The sequence below is a fragment of the Cyprinodon variegatus genome, unplaced genomic scaffold (assembly GCF_000732505.1).
Source record: "Cyprinodon variegatus isolate N-32 unplaced genomic scaffold, C_variegatus-1.0 Scaffold253, whole genome shotgun sequence".
NCBI lineage: Eukaryota > Metazoa > Chordata > Actinopteri > Cyprinodontiformes > Cyprinodontidae > Cyprinodon > Cyprinodon variegatus.
This window is the reverse complement of record NW_015150706.1, coordinates 502,367-511,086: the sequence shown is the minus strand read 5'-3', so window position 1 is coordinate 511,086 and position 8,720 is coordinate 502,367. Positions and strand designations below refer to the sequence as shown.

Below are 8,720 nucleotides of genomic sequence, written 5' to 3'. Positions count from 1 at the left end.
ATGGGAGGCTAAAAAAACACATTTTATTTTTGTGTGAATAAGCAGTTTAATCATTTTGAAAGCCTTCAGTGAGTCACCAGAAAAACTGAAAACAATAGAAGCACGTGATTGATGTCAATGTGCACATCAAGGACTCCATTATTTTATTTTGACTTTGTAAACTCATATGCAGCATTTTTTTTTTTTTACTTGACACAAATAATTTAACATTTCATCCCACCAGATTGGAATGCCTACAGCCTGAAACAGGGAAATACACTATGTGGCCAAATCATTCACTTATCTTCAACATTAATTTGTGTAGCAACTACTTGGCGGTATATTTCCAGTTATTATTTCATCACCTGGCTCACCTACTACAGCCACTTTGGGAACTGCGTAACTGGTAAGTCATCTTTTTTATATGCTAATGTAATAATCAACATTTCCCTAATGAACTAAGTTTGGGTAGGGCTTGGACTCATGTATTTGGGGAAGATCAACCTGTTCCGCTAGAAAGGTATCTGCTAATGCTGACTGTCTAATTTTACTTGCAGGTCAATAGATTAACCTCTCCTTCTTCAAACCAAAGTGAGCAACAAAATATAACTGTGGAAGCATTTAGCCATAAATTAGGAAAATAATGTAGCAAATGATCACAAAGGGAATTCAAAATCCAGATTGACCCATATCAATATTGTTTTAATATTGGGAAGACCAAAAAGCTGGGCTCTAAACAATTCTAACTCACATACAGCCATACATAGATGCTGTATCATAATATTAAAAAGGGCTGTTGAAAAAGCATTGAAAGCAAATGAGTTTAAACAGTTCTGTAAGAAAAGAAGGACAACATTTCAGATGTAGAAGATTTGTTCCCAGCTTTGTCATGTGCTTTGTTGGATTTGGGGCAGAATTAACATTTGAAACAGGGCCAGGTTGGTTTGGACATATTTTCCCACTTAAAATATGAATAGGAAACTACATCTTGTATATTTTCAGAGTTGTTTTTCAAATCTTGATATATATTTGATGAAATTTAGTCATGTCATTATTAGAGTTCATCTGCTCCTGAGGTACATAATGCGTCCACTCAGCTTGTGATACAGTGAACTCTGTCCATCTGCTGGTCTCCATCGTTTTCCTCTAATTCCTGCTTGGTTTGTGGTCAGAGGCATTACCATCCAGTCTAAGAGCCGTGTGATGTTTTATTACAAAAAGGGTCCCCATTTACATTACTGTCAGGTGAAGAAGCTTTGTTCAAATGGAAATGTTAATAATAAAGCTTTAAGGTTTGAGCTCAAAGCAAACTGCTTGAGACAATGAAAAGCATGTAAAAGTAAAATCAACTGGCTAGGGGAATGATAAAAGGGCATCTTTGCAAAGATCCAAAAAGCTATTACATAAAATGGGAGCCCAGCTTTAGCATGGTGAACATCATCATGTCTGTATGCTGATAATAAACCTCAAACCACTTTGTGAATTGATCGACTGCTGTAAGTATTTGCAAATTTAGCTCTAACCTTCCTGTAAATAACTTTACAACAACAGACACATAAGGAGTGTGGCGCTATTGCAAAACGGACAGCCTGAATCCCCTGTATCTGTTTTGAAGACCCGCTCCCTCATGAATGCTGACATAGTCTCTTTGTATGTTCCCTCTTCCAGGGTGAGGAGTATGGATGGTCTCCCATTTCTACAAAAAACAGTAAATAGAATGGTTTATTGGAATCTTTTTGTGTTTTACACTCTTCCTTCACCAACAGCATGTGCTCAAATTTAGGTAAAACATGCAAGGCTAACTTGTTTGTCCCCCTTTGTCTATTGTGAGATGGTGAGGCAAAGATGGCGACGCAACATGGTGTCTTCTATTGAGTGCACCACCGCCTATCTATTGATAAACAGCTTAGTCTAAGCTAGGGGAACACTTTTATTTTTGATAAGATGTTGTTAGACATTTGAGAAAAATGTATTGATAAAAGCAATACCTAAATTTAGCTAATATCAGTTCAATTAGTTGCACAATGTCCCTTGAATGTTACTACTTGTGCTGTAAACAAATATCTATCATGATCTGCCCTGATAGCTGGCCTTAATGGTTCATGCCTTTCTCTTGCGTAACTCTGCCTGGTCTCCAATTATCACCAATCTCATCCACCTGCATCTGTTCCTTTATATTGGGCTCTTTTCCAGCTATTGGGGCCAGATCATTGTTTGCTGTTTGGTTGTTTCCTGTTAGATGTCTTTATGTTCTGTTTTCATAAGTTTTAGTTAGTCTAAGGTTCTTGTCCCCGATTCCAGTTGGAGATTATTCTGGAGCCAACCTCTTCAGGTGAGTTTTTTCCCTAGCCAGTGGTGAGAATGTTTCAGAGTTTCCTTTGTGATTCTTATCTCCTGATTCCATTCCCTCTCACCCACTGGCCCTGTCTGTCCCCGTCTGATCTGAACCACCTTTGGACTCCTGCTGGATTCTGCCTGTCTGTGTGTTTATGTCTGAATTGGTTGCTCGATGCACGGGACTCTGAACCTGCCTTCATGCTCTGTTTGATCCCTGGAACCCGGATCTGTCTGTTCCTGTGTGGATCGGAACCCCTGACAGGACTGCGGACTCCTGGATTTCAAGATCTACTCCAGTCTGATCTGAATCCCTGTCCTGGATTGGAGTCCTGCCTGCTCACTGCTTGCTGCATCGGTGACGCTCTGGAGGGCATAGAGCTGCATCGCATTGGCAGTGCATGGGCTGATCCTGCGTATTATTGAGAGGATGGACTGAACTGTTAAACCAGGTAAGTGCCTCACTTGGAGAATCATCTCCTGTCATATGATTGTGGTCACTTACCTGGGTTTTTTCCCTCCAGCGAGTCAATGTTTGGGCGGTTCCTGGCTGCAGGTCCACAGATCCACATCAGCTCTGCGCTTCTGTTCTGTCTCTTTAAGTTTTTGTTTTAATAAATGTTTTGTACTTTTCTACTGATTGTCTCACCTTGAATACTAGGTCCATCTGTCCCGTTTTATGACAATATCAGACAATATAGAAGAAAGAATGTCAAATTATAACCACAAGCCTTCAAAGAAGTAATGAATTCCATTTTTCTTTAGATGAATATTCCCAAAAAAGAAAACAACATCTCATATAAAAGCTTGGCGTACCTTGGCACTGTATCCAGTATACCTTAAAAAACAAAACAGGAAAGTGGATGATTAAAAGACAAGTGAAAACACAGATGTTAGGACAGATTAATGTTTCTTGAGACTTATTATTTCATCTATTTTCTGTCGCTGCTCTATTTTTGCAAAGTTGGGAGACTGCTGGTGTCTCTAGCAGTCAATCGATGAGTGGTGAAGTACACCATGCACATAAATAACAAAACTACTTAGAAATGCCCATGCTAGACACAAACTACAAATCTGGCTGTGATGAAACCATGGAAAGTGAAGCTCCACTCTTAAATAAACAGTACCTGATAACTACCTGCCCATATTAAAATTATGCATACTCGCAGGAGTCATTAACATTTGTTACTGAACTGTTTAGAAATGCCCTGGAATTAAATACGGTTTTATCCAATAATTAGTCTGTTGTTAGAAAAGGACCTAGTAAAATAACTGGTTGTAAATTACTTTATTGAGGCTCTGGACTGTAAAAAAAAACTGCACTGCACTTTTTATTGAATTATCAAAGGCTTTCGATGCTGCGGACCACAACACTCTGTTTTTGAAACTGTGATTTCTGTTTCGTACTGAAGCGATTTGTTGGTTCTCTTCTAGGCCCACTGATGCTTTAAATCTATATTAATGAGCTCTGTCATAACGTGTCAAATGCCCCTTTTTTATTTTTATATGTAGATGACACAGTCATCTATTGTTCATCTACTTCAATTGAACAGGCATTTGCATTTTTAAAATTTGCTTTTTTTTTTGCTGTCTTGATTTGACGCAGCAAAATTTGGTGTTAAATGCAGATAAGTCCAAAGTCATGTTTTTTTTTTCACTTGGGGAAACAGTTACCCTCTAATCATCCCAAGGTTAAAATCAGAGAGGCTTCAAAAATTCAGTTAGGGTTGATTTTAATTATAACTGAGAAAGGCCTGTAATTTAAGCCACATATTGAGGGCCTTGTTTGAGGTTTTAAGTTGTTTCAGTTGTTTCTGCAACTTTTCTACCTATGTTTTATGATGGTAATCACCTTAACAACGCATATGAAATTGCATAGTGTGTACCATGTGTTTTAGTACTGGCTGTGGAAATCATGTTCACCATTGTACTCTGTATGCTGTCAAGTGCTGTAGTGTATCCACCTCTTTATATTCTTAGACTTACACACTGGTTCATGCTTGTAAATAAATGTAATATTGAGCTTCTCCGTTTTTATCCCATGTGCAAACACAAATTGCAGTGTGGCTTGCGTTCCCAACAAACCGTTCAAATTACAGTTCCTCGGGTCAGAACATAACTGAGTAAGACATCTTTGAAAAATGCTGCCCCTTTCTCTTGGAATAATCTAAAAAATGTACTTAAATAATCTTATTAGATTGGGAAAATTTAAAAAAGAAACACGAAACTAGTGCTATTGGTCAATTGACTGCTTTTTTGATTCTGTCCCTTACTGTTGTAACTATGATCTTGCTGCCCTCTTGGCCTAGCCTGACGTAGTCCTACTCAATTCTAGTCAGAATATGAGTCTGATACTGCTCCATAGAGCTGCGATTATGGGGCGTGTTTTGAACGAACCAGGAAAAAAAAATGCCTCTGCACTCAATTGGATAGATCTACAACCAATAAGATCAACGGAGTGCGTGACGTATGTTAAGCGAGGCATAGTTGTTGTCAACAAAAATCAAAGCGTGCAGTTGCACGACTATAATAGGAAGATGAGCCTTGATCGTGTTTCTCTGTTCCTCTTTTAAAATTAATTTGCTGTCGATATCTTCTAGAACAGACCTAATAGCAGAATCTACTCACCCCAACTCTCCAGCGGCAGCCATTGTTGTTGTCACCCAAGCGCTCTTTGGTCACGTGGTTGATTTCGTTCCTGTTGATCATCTGTCCATCGTCGTATAAAGCCCGCCCTGACAATTTGATTGGCCCGCCAGATATTGTGCTAGCATACTCGCGCTACTGTTGAGCAATGCCAGACCGAACTTCCCGACCTCAAACGTTGTGGGCGGGACTAAGTTCGGAATGGCACCCAGGCTACTCTTGGCCAGGTCACTTTTGTAAAATTCCAATTAGTTTTTTTTACTTGGTTATAATAGAAAGGCCAACTCTTAGTTCTGAAACATTTTCAACTTATTGCTGAGTCTAACTTCCGCTCACATTTTATTTTTGAAAAATGCAACTAACAGAGGTGTTGTCCAGCACAGCACAGGGTGCATTACTGACCATGTGGTTTTATTGAGAGTTGTAGGAGAGCCCACCTGCCACTCCCCATTCTCACGTCTTTCTACAAAAGCACCGTAGAGACCATTCTGACCAGCTGTCTCACTGTGTGGTGTGGAGACTGCAGCAACTCAGACTGGAAGAACCTGAGACGAGTGGTGAGGACAGAAGAGAGGATCATTGATTAGACATTAGAGAGCATTAGTACAGCTCTGTAGACTATTTCATTTTTTTAAAGTGCAGCCTTGGTAAGGTAAGCAGCAGTGATAAAAACATTGTGATAAAAAAAGTGATAAACATATGGCTGTATAGTTACAGTTCTAACATTCAGGTTTTTTTTATTTTTATAACCCATTTTACATAACATTTAGCAGTCTAATGGCAGTGGGGAAGAAAGTGTTCTGGAATCTGATGGACCTGCATCAAAGTCTCTTTCCAGAGGGCAGCAGGGAGAACAGTCCATGTTGGGGGTGTGTGGGGGGGGTCATTTATGGTGTTACGGGCTCAGAACAAGCAGCGCTGGGATGAAATGTCTTTAATGGAGGGAAGAGGAGCCCCGATGATCTTCTCTGCTGTTCTCACCACTCTTCTCACCTTCTTCCAGTCTGAGACGCTGCAGCCTTCACACCACACAGTGAGACAGCTGGTCAGAACGCCTCTATGGTGCTTCTGTAGAAGGTAGTGAGGAGGTAGTGAGGATGGGTGGGGGCAGGTGGGCTGCACTTTATAAATGGTAATGTTCATTTCACGGTTGCAAGCTGCTCATTCATTGTTAAAAAGCTGTATGCATCGAAATTTAGTTTTGTATACACACTGTGTATACAAGATGACAAATGTTGTGTCCACAGAGCTGCTTTGGTTTGGAGTTTTTTGTTTCTGTTTTCTCACCTTCATTTTCAGGGTGTGCCAGGCAGGTGAGGCTCCCAGCTGTTACTCATCAGCCACAATCAAGGAAGCAGTATTTAGAGGAGTGGATTCCCTGAGGCAGACGAAAGATGGTAACCTACAGTAAACTTCCAAGTTAGTTGAACTTGTTCTTCTTACCAGTCTTGTCTCTGTTTTCCTTTAGTTTTCCTCCTGCTGAAGGCTGGCTCCTGTTCCTCCCTCAACGGTGCTTTCCACTCCTCCCAAAGAGCTGTCTTTCAAGACTGAGCTCACCTGCCTGTCCACCCTCCAACGCCTAAAGAACCTGGTAACTCCAAGGTCTTCACCCCCTCTCAACCTGTTTCCAAGACCTGAGAAGTAAGTCTGCCCTCACTGTTCATCTCAACATCAGGTGGAACTCATACTGATCACCTGGCCTGTTTTGCAGTGAGACACCGCTTTGGATTTCCTGTTTTCTCTGCTTCCAGTCTGAACAATAAAAACCCTTCAAATAAACTCAGTTCTCCTGTCGTACGTACTGCTGCTGCACCAGAGTCTTGATCCGAAAATAATGTCAACAAAAACTGTAAGAGACAGAGGCTGGACCCAAATACAACCAAGACAGGTCAGTGACGTTGTAACACAGTTTATTAAAAAGCATATTTGGTGAGTGGGAGTTTAAGAGAGTTCAAGAGTAGCAGGCAGGCGGCAGGGGATTGGCAGGCAGATTGTGAAACTTCACCGGTTTGTGATCCAGAGGGGGGAAGGCAGACAGTTTTTGCGGAGCTACTCGGGTCTCGGGATTCAGAGAGGTGCGCAGGCAGTCCGGGTCAGACAGATTTAAATATTCAGAGGTCCAGAGGCAGAACTGAGATGATATCCAGGCAGGTAGAGAGAGTTAGAATGGGATCAGGCAGGCTAGGTATCAGGCCACAGAATGGGTCAGTTAACAGGCGGGCAGACAGATAACTTAGATTACGCTGGATTCATTTATTGGGTTGGTATGAGATAATCTGGCACTGAGGACTGGTCTGATGGGGATTATATAGTGATGGAAACAGGTGAAGCCGGTGAGAGCTGATTGCAGATGGAGCAGAGCAGGTGTATGGACTGAGTTATCAGCCCAGAATCAGTGCCGAGATCATGACAAAAACAAGTATGTGGTGGAGGATTTATTTCCACAGTTTTCACATGAGACAGAGAAAATGAATGGAAGAGAGAATAAGGATCTATGGAGGACGAAGCATGTAGCATACACCCAAACTCAGCTATGTCTTTTCAGGGACCTAAGGGTAAAAAATGACAACCTGGAGCCAAAACTAAATACAACATTCATTCAAGCAGTTCCCAGGTTTTTAAATAATACAAGAAAAATAGATTTTACTTATTCAAAGTTAGCAAAAACATATTCAGAAACAGAAATATTTCTTTGTTAGAATCCTTGATCGGTTTCCTGGGTTTTAGAAAACCCCAAGTTTAGGAAAATACCACCACACCTACAGCAATAACATCTTGTACAAATGCTTCCATTTCCAGGCCCCAAAATAATCCCAGAAATTCTGGAGAAGTAAAAAAGAAAAACTTTAAAAGAGAAATAAAAAAATAGCAATGCAATCATAGATATGCTCTGAAAAAACTTGAGAAAACCTGCTCGACTCTTCGATTAGTGTAGGATGATTGTGAAAAAAGAACAGAGCAAAAGACAGCAAGCATCCAAAGAACTCTCTTAAAAGCCTTAGAGAGGTACCTTCTGCATGAAGGTTCAGGGGGTTGTAAACGAATAAAAAGTGGCCTCGAAGAAATATAGATCTGTTCATTTTTAAACTGTTGAAACTCCCCATGTTTTTGGCTTTTGAATCTATAAATAAATGAACCATTGCACAGTTCTGTCAAAGTGTCTTATTTTGTTTCCTGAAAAGTGAGACTAATAAATCATGTCTTTGGACAGATTTTTGGACAAGCACTTCTGCCAAAAAGGCTGTAAATGTTATGAGAGCCGTCAGGAGATCATGTTGCGACTCACAAGGTTATATGCAGCTTGGGAACAAGAGAAACAAAAATGGAAGAACACAGCAACAAGGAAGGATCATTGGCCCAGACCCAGTCAGTCAAAGACTTATGAAAATGTAATTCTGCAAGGCTCGTTCCAATGATTCAGCCTAGTGCTTTATTAAGGTGTTAATATTTTGTGTCTTGTCACCTTGCTACACACATTATTGTATTACTGCATTGGGAATAAATGTGATAGTAATACAATCCAATACAAAAAAGTGCATCATAGTGAAATGTAAGGGAAACAATTCATGCTTTTCTTTCTAAACATGACATGTATATGTATTTATCCTCTTTTATGTTGATGCCACTAAATCAAATCTAGTTCTACCAGTTACCTTATACCCCTTTCTCACTTGCCTAAAATCCCATTTAAACTCGGGAACAATTTGCTTCTAGTGGCTGTGGGAACAGCTCATTGACGTGTGTCTACCCGGTCAATCGAC

General features: G+C 40.3%; 1 long non-coding RNA gene across 1 annotated transcript; it reads left to right on the top strand.

The window, feature by feature from the left end:
- The first annotated feature begins 1,962 nt into the window (after positions 1–1,962).
- LOC107089447 lies at positions 1,963–2,974 on the top strand. Its single transcript, XR_001481441.1, has 3 exons — positions 1,963–2,311; positions 2,579–2,765; positions 2,838–2,974. It is a non-coding gene; the product is annotated as an uncharacterized LOC107089447 (long non-coding RNA).
- Positions 2,975–8,720: the final 5,746 nt, after the last annotated feature.